The 12399-nt window shown below is 53.9% G+C and overlaps 1 protein-coding gene across 1 annotated transcript in view; it reads left to right on the plus strand.

Moving 5' to 3' along the window:
- Positions 1 to 233: 233 nt before the first annotated feature.
- The window catches only part of LOC139258380 (spectrin beta chain, non-erythrocytic 1-like), a gene marked incomplete at its 3' end in the record, with an annotated part of 91286 nt that continues 79120 nt past the window's right edge, over positions 234 to 12399 (plus strand). The window contains exon 1 of the mRNA XM_070874758.1: positions 234 to 292. The remainder of the gene's footprint in view (positions 293 to 12399) is intronic.

A 12399-nucleotide genomic window follows, 5' to 3' on the forward strand; every position in this document is an offset into this window, starting at 1 on the left:
CTATAATTCCCACTCCCTATATCTCTCACCCTCTGTTTCACTCACTCCCTATAATTCCCACTCCCTGTGACTCTCACTCCCTATAATTCCCACTCCCTATATCTCTCACCCTCTGTTTCACTCACTCCCTGTGACTCCCTATTCCCAGCCTGCGCTCCCGGTGCTGATGCGGGGAGGCGTGTCTCTGTGTCCCAGGATCTGAGCGAGTGGCTGCAGCCCGGCTCCCGGTGCCTCTGTCCCTGCTCTCTGTCACTGCTCAGCCGCTGCCCGAGGCCCGGCCTGCCCGCTCCCGGTGAGTAATCGCTTCAAAGCCGCGGCTTTCGGTGCATTGCGCGGGGGCTCGGTGTGGTCGACTTAGGACCCGGTTACTGGACCGCAGATCGGTGCATTCACCCGGGATACGGTGCATTAAAGCGGGATTGGGGTGCATTATCCCGGGATTGGGGTGCATTAACCGGGATACGGTGCATTAAAGCGGGATTGGGGTGCATTATCCCGGGATTGGGGTGCATTAACCGGGATACGGTGCATTAAAGCGGGATTGGGGTGCATTATCCCGGGATTGGGGTGCATTATCCCGGGATTGGGGTGCATTAACCGGGATACGGTGCATTAAAGCGGGATTGGGTGCATTATCCCGGGATTGGGGTGCATTATCCCGGGATTGGGTGCATTAACCGGCATACGGTGCATTAAAGCGGGATTGGGTGCATTATCCCGGGATTGGGTGCATTAACCGGGATACGGTGCATTATCCCGGGATTGGGGTGCATTATCCCGGGATTGGGGTGCATTAACCGGGATACGGTGCATTAAAGCGGGATTGGGTGCATTATCCCGGGATTGGGTGCATTAACCGGGATACGGTGCATTAAAGCGGGATTGGGTGCATTAACCGGGATACGGTGTATTTAAGCAGGAGCCGCTGTTTGAGATGGGGATCGGTCGCGGTGAGCAACATCACTAGGGCCATTCACCCTCCAGCCTGTATCCCAGCCCCGTTTCTCCACCTGTGCTCCCGATTGCCGGATACCCTCCCCCAGCCTCAAAAACTTCCATTGCGCCCCCCCCCAGAATCCGCAGCCTTTGCAGGGAGAGGCTTCCAGATTTCCAGACTGCCCTGTCCTTGGAGGCTGCATCGTAAAGGTCCCGGGTATAAAGCACCTTCTGTGAGTAACTGGGGTTCTGTGGCTATACCTGGGCTTCTCTGGTAAATCTGGGGTTCTGTTAATAAAAGGGGGTTCTATGAATAAATCTGTGATTCTGTGAGTAAATCTGGGGTTCTGTATATTTTACAGTAAGTTTCCTGAAGAGATACATTACACAGACAAATATTGCCCCGACAGACACTGAAAACACCGAGTCTCACCCACCGCTCTGTCTATATTCCCTGACATTTTACACGTCTCGCTAGAATGCAAATAATCTCGTCGTTCTCTCTCCATCCCTCTATTTCCCCGTGAGTTGCATTAGAAGTGCTTTCTTTGCAGTATTTGTTTAAGGTAGTTTATTGGTTTTCCCACCTTGCCGTTGGCTGGGCTGTGTTTCGATACTGGGGAAAGATGTGTGGAATCGATGTGAAGCCATCCTGGGTGCAGCTCTGTGGACTGACCTGCACCATTGTCTATCGGGCCCAGCCCACACACACTGGCCCAGGTCAGTGGCCTTCTGGATATATTCATGACCTGGGTAGACAGGGAATCATTTCAAAATCTGCCGGTGAAATGAAAATTGGAAATGTAAAGGGTGAGGAGGATAGTAATAGACTTCAGGAGGGCAGACACAGACTGGTGAGATGGGCAGACACCAGGATGTTGCCTGGGCTGGAGAATTTTGGAGGAAAGATTGGATAGGCTAGGTTGTTTTCTTTGGAACAGAGGAGGCTGAGGGGAGACCTGATTGAGGTGTATAAAATTATGAGGGGCCTGGATAGAGTGGATAGGAAGGAGCTGTTTCCCTTGGCATAGGGGTCAACAACCAGGGGGCATCGATTTAAAGTAATTGGTAGGAGTTTTAGAGCGGATTTGAGGGGAAATTCTTTCAAACATGGGCCTTACACTAAACATCCGTAAGACAAAGGTCCTCCACCAACCTGACCCCACCACACAGCACTGCCCCCCCGTCATCAAGATCCACGGCGTGGCCCTGGACACCGTGGACCACTTCCCATATCTCGGGAGCCTCCTATCAACAAGAGCAGGCATCGACGACGAGATCCAACACCGCCTCCAGTGCGCCAGTGCAGCCTTCGGCCACCTGAGGAAAAGAGTGTTCGAAGACCAGGACCTCAAATCTACCACCCAGCTCTTGGTCTACAGAGCTGTAGTAATACCCGCCCTCCTGTATGGCTCAGAGACATGGACCATGTACAGTAGACACCTCAAGTTGCTGGAGAAATATCACCAACGATGTCTCTGCAAGATCCTACAAATCCCCTGGGAGGTCAGATGCACCAACATCAGCGTCCTCATTCAGGCTAACATCCCCAGCATTGAAGCACTGACCACACTCGATCAGCTCTGCTGAGCAGGCCACGTAGTCCGTATGCCAGACGCGAGACTCCCAAAGCAAGTGCTCTACCTGGAGCTCCTTCACGGCAAACGAGCCAAAGGTGGGCAGCGGACACCCTCAAAGCCTCCCTGATAAAGTGCAACATCCCCACCGATACCTGTGGGTTCCTGGCCCAAGATTGCCCTAAGTGGAGGAAGTGCATCCGGGAGGGCGCTGAGCACCTCGAGTCTCAACGCTGAGAGCGTGCAGAAACCAAGCACAGGCAGCGGAAAGAGCGTGCGGCAAACCTGTCCCACCCTTTCCTTTCCCTCAACGACTATCTGTCGCTCCTGTGACAGAGACTGTGGCTCTCGTATTGGACTGTTCAGCCACCTAAGGACTCACTTCAGGAGTGGAAGTAAGTGTTCCTCGATTCCAAGGGACTGCCTATGATGATGATGATGGTGGAGGTCTGGAACTCACTGCCTGAGAGGGTGGTAGTGGCATAAACCCTCACCACATTTAAAAAGCACTTGGATGTGCACTTGAAGTGCCGTAACCTGTAGGGCTACGGACCAAAAGCTGGAAAGTGGGATGAAGCGGAATAGCTTTTTGTTGGCCGGCGTGGACACGATGGGCCGAATGGACTCCTTTCATGCTGTAAATCTCTATGATTCTAAGTGTGAAATGATTCGTTTTGGTAGGAAGAATGAGGAGAGCCCATATAAACAAAATGGTAGAATTTTAAAAGAGGTGCAGGAACAGAGAGACCTGGGGGCTGTGGACACAAGTCTTTGAAGGTGAAGCTGAGAATGCTGTTAAAAAAGCTTATTAATAGAGTAGAGGAGTAAGGAAGTTATTCTAAACCTTTCTAAATCATCATCATCATAGGCAGTCCCTCTAAAAGTGAGTTTTCAGTCTCTGTCACAGGTGGGACAGATAGTCGTTGAGGGAAGGGGAGGGTGGGACAGGTTTGCCGCATGCTCTTTCCGCTGCCTGCGCTTGCTTTCTGCATGCTCTCAGCGACGAGACTCGAGGTGCTCAGCGCCCTCCCGGATGCACTTCCTCCACTTAGGGCGGTCTTGGGCCAGGGACTCTCAGGTGGGAGCAGATTCAACAGTAACTCTCAGAAAGGAATTGGATAAATACTTGAAAAGGAAAATGCTGCGGGGCTGTGGGGAAAGAGCGGGGTGTGGGACTGATTGGATCGCTCTCTCACAGGGCCGGCACAGGCATGATGGGCCGAATGGCCTCCTGCTGTGCTGTTAGATTCTATGTTTCTAAAAATACCCTGCTCCAGCTCGAGACTGAACTCAGTAACACACCAGACAGTCGTGCCAAAGCACAAGCAAACCCAGAACCGTCCGGTGTTCAATGCTGACCTTCGACCTTCTGCTGCTCATCATCTTACAGTTTTTGTCCTGCCTGGTTACGGGGTGCATCGTGGGTATTGCAGTTCCACCAGCAGCGATAAAACTCCCAACGCCTAGAATGCCCCGATCTCACAGTAACTGTAAATACCAAACTCGGCTGCACGTGACCTAACTGGCACCAAGCCCTGCTCACCCAACACCCCCCCCGTGCTCGCTCACCGACATTGGCTCCCGGTCCGCCAACGCCTCTGCCCTCGGAGTCATATGGTGGTGGGTTCAAGCCCCAGTCCGGGATGTCAGCGACATGTGTGTGACTGAGCTTGTGGGAGGAGCTAATGCACAATCTTGCTTCTTGAACTTGCTGAGTTGTGAATGGAAGCTTTATGCTGATAATGGAGGCAGCTGATTGCTCACCTTCCCCTGCCCTTTGTATCTTGAGCTCGATTTAATTTGTTCCTATTTAGTCCGTTGGATAGTGAACAGATTGGTGTTTGTTTGAGCCAGTTACAATACTGTGCCCACTGAACAAGTGAGGGTTTGGGGGTTCGATACTCTGAGGCCACACTTGGGGGGGGTAAGCCCCTGCGAGCTACGATGCTTTGGGTGCCTTGACCTTTCTCTGTGTTGGCAGTTGATCAGTGGGACCCTCCCTTTCTCAGCAGGGTCTGTGCAGTGTCAGCTCAAAGAAATAAAGACTTGCATTTATATAGCGCCTTTCATGACCTCAGGACGTGTCAAGTGTTTCACAGCCAATTGAAGTGTAGTCAGTGTTGTAATGAATGTGATAATGACTAGATAATCTGTTTTAGTGACGTTGATTGAGGGATAAATATTAGCCAGGACACCGGGGAGAATTCTCCTGCTCTTCAAAATTGTGCCGTGAGATCTTTTACATCCACCTGAGAGAGCAGATGGGGCCTCAGATTAACGTCTTATCTGAAAGACTCCCTCCGCACTGCCCTGGAGTGTCAGCGTGGATTCTGTGCTCAGTCCGTGCAGTGGGACTTGAACCCACAACCTTCTGACTCAGAGGTGAGAGTGCTACCCACTGAGCCCAGCATAATGTGGGCACCATTCAAACACATGGCAAGTGTCAGCACCCAGACTGGATCGGCCAGTCCTCCTTCCTTCCCTCCCTCCCCTCCCCTCCTCTCCACACCCCTCCCCTCCCTCCTCCTCCCTCCTCTCCCCTCAACTTCCCTCCCTCCATCCTCTCCACTCCTCTCCCTTCCTCCCCTCAACTCCCCTCCCTCCCACCCCTCCACTCCCTGCCTCCCCTCCACTCCCTCCCCCCCTCCCCTCCTTCCTTCCCTCCTTCCCCTCTCTCCCCTCCTTCCTTCCCTCCCTCACTCCGCTCCCCTCCCTCCCTTCCTCCACACCCCTCCCTCCCTCCCTCCCGTCTCCTCCCTTCCTCCACTCCCCTCCCTCCCCTCCCCTCCCCTCCCTCCCTCCCTTCCACCATTCCCCTCCTCCCTCCCTCCAACAACCCCGACGTTGCAGGGACAGGAGTGTGTCGGTACCCTAGTCCTGCGGAGTTCTCAGTCAGCATCGTTCCTCCACCCCCCCGTCCCCCGCGGCTGATCCCCCGCTCTCCCCACCTTTCCTGGTTCTGGGGCTGCTCACCCTCCATTGCACTTCCCCAGGGATTGTCACCAAAGATTGGACAGGCTGGGCCTGTTGTCTTTGGAACAGAGGCTGAGGGGAGACCTGATTGAGGTGTATAAAATGATGAGGGGCTTGGATAGAGTGGATAGGACGGACCTGTTTCTCTTGGCAGAGGGGTCAACAACCAGGGGGCATAGATTTAAAGTAATTGGGGTGAGGTTTAGAGGAGTTATGAGGGAAAATTCCTTCACCCAGAGGGTGGTGGGGGTGTTGAATTCACTGCCTGAAAGGGTGGTAGAGGCAGAAACCCTCACCACATTTAAACAGTACTTGGATGTGCCCTTGAAGTGCCGTAACCTGCAGGGCTACGGACCGAGAGCTGGAAAGTGGGATTGGGCTGGGTAGCTTTTTGTTGGCCGGCGCGGACACGATGGGCCGAAATGGCCTCCTTCCGTGCGGTAAATTTCTATGATTCTGTGGTGCCCCAGCACAGCTGTATCGAGGAGCTTCCCCCTGAGCCCAGAGGCCAGGGGCTGGGATCCCAGTGCCCACATTCCCGGGTCGTGCAGGGGCTCGTGTCAGAAATTGTGGGATGTCTCCCCGGTCCTGCCCCTCCCCCACACTAACGTAGGTCCAAGCTGCTGAGAGGTGCTGGCTGGGTCCTGGGGCTGAGAGCTTGTTTGGGGGAGATGGTGGGGAGAAGGTGCACCATGTTTGAGATCATCAGTCCGTACTTCAACATCGCTCAGGTGGCGAGTGTAAGTGGGATATCGGTGAAGGACTGGCCGACAATCAGCGCGCTCTCCATTTGGGGCCAGCGTCTCACAACATCCAATTTCCCTTCAAACCCTGAGCAGTGGGAGAGAATCATAGAAACATAGAAAATAGGTGCAGGAGTAGGCCATTCGGCCTTTCGAGCCTGCACCACCATTCAATAAGATCATGGCTGATCATTCACCTCAGTAACCCTTTCCTGCTTTCTCTCCATACCCCCTGATCCATTTAGCCGTAAGAGCCACATCTAACTCCCTTTTGAATATATCTAACGAACTGGCCTCAACAACTCTCTGCGGTAGAGAGTTTGACAACTCTCTGGGTGAAGAAGTTTCTCCTCATCTCGGTCCCTTATCCTTAGACTGTGACCCCTGGTTCTGGACTTCCCCAACAACGGGAACATTCTTCCTGCATCTAACCTGTCTAAACCCATCAGAATTTTATATGTTTCTATGAGATCCCCTCTCATTCTTCTAAATTCCAGAGAATATAAGTCTAGTCGATTCAGTCTTTCTTTATATATCAGTCCTGCCATCCCAGGAATCAGTCTGGTGAACCTTCGCTGCACTCCCTCAATAGCAAGAATTCCTTCCTCAGATTAGGAGACCAAAACTGTGCACAATATTCAAGGTGTGGCCTCACCAAGGTCCTGTACAACTGCAGCAAGACCTCCCTGCTCCTATACTCAAATCCTCTCGCTATGAAGGTCAACATACCATTTGCCTTCTTCACCGCCTGCTGTACCTGCATGCCCACTTTCAATGACTGATGTACCATGACACCCAGGTCCTTTTCCTAATCTATCACCATTCAGATAATATTCTACCTTCCTGTTTTTGCCACCAAAGTGGATAACCTCACACTTATCCACATTATACTGCATCTGCATTTGCCCACTCACCTAACCTGTCCCAGTCACCCTGCAGCCTCTTAGCTCACACTGCCATCCAGCTTAGTGTCAACTGCAAACTTGGCGATATTACATTCAATTCCTTCGTCTAAATCATTAATATATATTGTAAATAGCTGGGGGCCCAGCATTGAACCTTGAGGTACCCCACTAGTCACTGCCTGCCATTCTGAAAAGGACCTGTTTATTCCTACTCTTTGCTTTAACAGTTTAACATCTGTAGTGGGGAAAACGCTTGAAGCTATCATTAAGGAAGAAATAGCGGGACATCTAGATAGGAATAGTGCAATCAAGCAGACGCAACATGGATTCATGAAGGGGAAATCATGTTTAACTAATTTACTGGAATTCTTTGAGGATATAACGAGCATGGTGGATAGAGGTGTACCGATGGATGTGGTGTATTTAGATTTCCAAAAGGCATTCGATAAGGTGCCACACAAAAGGTTACTGCAGAAGATAAAGGTACGTGATGTCAGAGGAAATGTATTAGCATGGATCGAGAATTGGCTGGCGAACAGAAAGCAGAGAGTCGGGATAAATGGGTCCTTTTCGGGTTGGAAATCGGTGGTTAGTGGTGTGCCACAGGGATCGGTGCTGGGACCACAACTGTTTACAATATACATAGATGACCTGGAAGAGGGGACAGAGTGTAGTGTTGCAAAATTTGCAGATGACACAAAGATTAGTCGGAAAGCGGGTTGTGTAGAGGGTACAGAGAGGCTGCAAAGAGATTTAGATAGGTTAAGCGAATGGGCTAAGGTTTGGCAGATGGAATACAATGTCGGAAAATGTGAGGTCATCCACCTTGGAAAAAGAAACAGTAAAAGGGAATATTATTTGAATGGGGAGAAATTACAACATGCTGCGGTGCAGAGGGACCTGGGGGTCCTTGTGCATGAATCACAAAAAGTTAGTTTGCAGGTGAAGCAGGTAATCAGGAAGGCGAATGGAATGTTGGCCTTCATTGCGAGAGGGATGGAGTACAAAAGCAGGGAGGTCCTGCTGCAACTGTATAGGGTATTGGTGAGGCCACACCTGGAGTACTGCGTGCAGTTTTGGTCACCTTACTTAAGGAAGGATATACTAGCTTTGGAGGGGGTACAGAGATGATTCACTAGGCTGATACCAGAGATGACGGGGTTACCTTATGATGATAGATTGAGTAGACTTCGTTGGAGTTCAGAAGGATGAGGAGTGATCTTATAGAAACGTTTAAAATAATGAAAGGGATAGACAAGATAGAGGCAGAGAGGTTGTTTCCACTGGTCGGGGAGACTAGAACTAGGGGGCACAGCCTCAAAATACGGGGGAGCCAATTTAAAACCGAGTTGAGAAGGAATTTCTTCTACCAGAGGGTTGTGAATCTATGGAATTCTCTGTCCAAGGAAGCAGTTGAGGCGAGCTCATTGAATGTTTTCAAATCACAGATGGATAGATTTTTAACCAATAAGGGAATTAAGGGTTACGGGAAGAGGGCGGGTAAGTGGAGCTGAGTCCACGGCCAGATCAGCCATGATCTTGTTGAATGGCGGAGCAGGCTCGAGGGGCTAGATGGCCTACTCCTGTTCCTAATTCTTATGTTCTTATGTTCTTATGTTCTTCCTGTCTGCCAACCAGTTCTCTATCCACGTCAATACATTACCCCCAATACCATGAGCTTTAATTTTGCACACTAATCTCTTGTGTGGGACCTTGTCAAAAGCCTTTTGAAAGCTCAAATACCCCACATCCACTGGTTCTCCCTTGTCCACTCTGCTCATTACATCCTCAAAAAATTCTAGAAGATTTGTCAAGCATGATTTCCCTTTCATAAATCCATGCTGACTTGGACCGATCCTGTCACTGCTTTCCAAATGCGCTGCTGAAACCCTGGGGATTTATCGGCCTTCAGTCCCATCAATTTCCCGAACACAATTTCCTGACCAATAAGGATTTCCTTCAGTTCCTGCTTCTCGCTAGACCCTCGCCCCCCTAGTAACCTCCCACGAAAGTTTATTTGTGTCTTCCTCAGTGAAGACAGAATCAAAGTATTTGTTCAATTGGTCAGCCATTTCTTTGTTCCCCATTATAAATTCACCTGATTCTGACTGCAAGGGACCTATGTTTGTCTTCACTAATCGTTTTCTCTTCACGTACCTACAGAAGCTTTTGCTGTCAGTTTTTATGTTCCCTGCAAGCTTCCTCTCATACTCTATTTCCCCCCTCCTAATTAAACTCTTTGTCCTCCTCTGCTGAATTCTAAATTTCTCCCAGTCCTCAGGTTTGCTGCTTTTTCTGGCCAATTTATAGACCTCTTGGATTTAACACTGTCCCTAATTTCCCTTGTTAGCCACGGTTGAGCCACCTTCCCCGTTTTATTTTTACGCCAGACAGGGATGTACAATTGTTGAAGTTCATCCATGTGATCTTTAAATGTCTGCCATTGCCTATCCACCATCAACCCTTTAAGTATCATTTGCCAGTCTATTCTAGCCAATTCATGCCTCATACCATCGAAGTTACCTTTCTTTAAGTTCAGGACCCTCGTTTCCGAATTAACTGTGTCACTCTCCATCTTAATGAAGAATTCTACCATATTATGGTCACTCTTCCCCAAGGGGCCTCGCACGACCAGATTCCTAATTAATCCTCTCTCATTACACATCACCCAGTCTTGGATGGCCAGCCCTCTAGTTGGTTCCTCGAGATATTGGTCTGGAAAACCATCCCTAATACACTCCAGGAAATCCTCCTCCACCGTATTGCTACCAGTTTGGTTAGCCCAATCAATATGTAGATTAAAGTCACCCATGATAACTGCTGTACCTTTATTGCACACATCCCTAATTTCCTGTTTGATGCCATCCCCAACCTCACTACTACTGTTTGGTGGCCTGTACACAACTCCCACTCGCGTTTTCTGCCCTTTGGTGTTCCCCCACTCTACCCATACAGATTCCACATCATCCAAGCTAATGTCCTTCCTTACTATTGCGTTAATCTCCTCTTTAATCGCCCGCTCCTCATATCAGGGAGGGCTCCCCAAAAAACACACGGATCGGCGCACAAGGCTTATTGTGGAGCAGTCAGCGGGTGTTTAGAACTTCGGGATATCAGGCACTGGGGCATGTTGTTAGTCCTTTGCAAGAGAGTTTATGGAGAGAGAGAGAGAGTGAACCTTGGGATTGCACAGTAAGCAAGTGGCAGGCCTGGCCCTGGGCCATGAGCCAGATGCAGGCGGTGTTTGCGTCACTGGTCCCCAGGGCTGGTGTGGCACAGGCTTCAGAGCCCGCTCCGACCCCTCGGGAGACCTGTACTGTGGGGTATTCCTCCCGTTCTGCCTCTGGGATTTGTCCCCCAGTGAGAGAGAGACAGAGAGAAATCTCTCCCTGCCAGACAGCTGTTGGTGTGGGGGCTGTGAGCCCCGGTGTGGGGGCTATGGCCCGGTGTGGGGGCTATGGCCCGGTGTGGGGGCTATGGCCCGGTGTGGGGGGCTATGGGCCGGTGTGGGGGCTGTGAGCCCCGGTGTGGGGGCTATGGCCCAGTGTGGGGGCTATGGCCCGGTGTGGGGGCTATGGCCCGGTGTGGGGGCTATGGCCCGGTGTGGGGGCTGTGAGCCCCGGTGTGGGGGCTATGGCCCGGTGTGGGGGCTATGGCCCGGTGTGGGGGCTGTGAGTCCCGGTGTGGGGGCTATGGCCCGGTGTGGGGGCTGTGAGTCCCGGTGTGGGGGCTATGGACCGGTGTGGGGGCTGTGAGCCCCGGTGTGGAGGCTATGGCCCGGTGTGGGGGCTATGGCCCGGTGTGGGGGCTATGGCCCGGTGTGGGGGCTGTGAGCTCCGGTGTGGGGGCTGTGAGCCCCGGTGTGGGGGGCTATGGGCCGGTGTGGGGGGCTATGGGCCAGTGTGGGGGCTGTGAGCTCCGGTGTGGGGGCTATGGGCTGGTGTGGGGGCTATGGCCCGGTGTGGGGGCTGTGAGTCCCGGTGTGGGGGCTATGGCCCGGTGTGGGGGGCTATGGGCCAGTGTGGGGGCTGTGAGTCCCGGTGTGGGGGCTATGGCCCGGTGTGGGGGCTATGGCCCGGTGTGGGGGGCTATGGGCCAGTGTGGGGGCTGTGAGCTCCGGTGTGGGGGCTATGGGCTGGTGTGGGGGCTATGGCCCGGTGTGGGGGCTATGAGTCCCGGTGTGGGGGCTGTGAGTCCCGGTGTGGGGGCTATGGCCCGGTGTGGGGGCTGTGAGTCCCGGTGTGGGGGCTGTGAGCCCCGGTGTGGGGGCTATGGCCCGGTGTGGGGGCTGTGAGTCCCGGTGTGGGGGCTATGGCCCGGTGTGGGGGCTGTGAGCCCCGGTGTGGGGGCTATGGCCCGGTGTGGGGGCTATGGCCCGGTGTGGGGGCTGTGAGTCCCGGTGTGGGGGCTATGGACCGGTGTGGGGGCTGTGAGCCCCGGTGTGGGGGGCTATGGCCCGGTGTGGGGGCTGTGAGCCCCGGTGTGGGGGCTGTGAGTCCCGGTGTGGGGGCTGTGAGCCCCGGTGTGGGGGGCTATGGCCCGGTGTGGGGGCTGTGAGCCCCGGTGTGGGGGGCTATGGCCCGGTGTGGGGGGCTATGGGCCGGTGTGGGGGCTGTGAGTCCCGGTGTGGGGGCTATGGCCCGGTGTGGGGGCTGTGAGCCCCGGTGTGGGGGGCTATGGCCCGGTGTGGGGGGCTATGGGCCGGTGTGGGGGCTGTGAGTCCCGGTGTGGGGGCTATGGCCCGTTGTGGGGGCTATGGCCCGGTGTGGGGGCTGTGAGCCCCGGTGTGGGGGCTATGGCCCGGTGTGGGGGCTGTGAGTCCCGGTGTGGGGGCTATGGCCCGGTGTGGGGGCTGTGAGCCCCGGTGTGGGAGCTGTGAGTCCCGGTGTGGGGGCTATGGCCCGGTGTGGGGGCTGTGAGTCCCGGTGTGGGGGCTATGGCCCGGTGTGGGGGCTGTGAGCCCCGGTGTGGGAGCTGTGAGCCCCGGTGTGGGGGCTATGGGCCGGTGTGGGGGCTGTGAGCCCCGGTGTGGGGGCTATGGCCCGGTGTGGGGGCTGTGAGCCCCGGTGTGGGGGCTATGGCCCGGTGTGGGGGCTGTGAGCCCCGGTGTGGGGGCTATGGCCTGGTGTGGGGGCTATGGCCCGGTGTGGAGGCTATGGCCTGGTGTGGGGGCTGTGAGTCCCGGTGTGGGGGCTGTGAGTCCCGGTGTGGGGGCTATGGCCCGGTGTGGGGGCTGTGAGCCCCGGTGTGGGGGCTATGGCCCGG

This window comes from Pristiophorus japonicus, unplaced genomic scaffold (genome assembly GCF_044704955.1).
Source record: "Pristiophorus japonicus isolate sPriJap1 unplaced genomic scaffold, sPriJap1.hap1 HAP1_SCAFFOLD_958, whole genome shotgun sequence".
Classification (NCBI taxonomy): Eukaryota; Metazoa; Chordata; class Chondrichthyes; family Pristiophoridae; genus Pristiophorus; species Pristiophorus japonicus.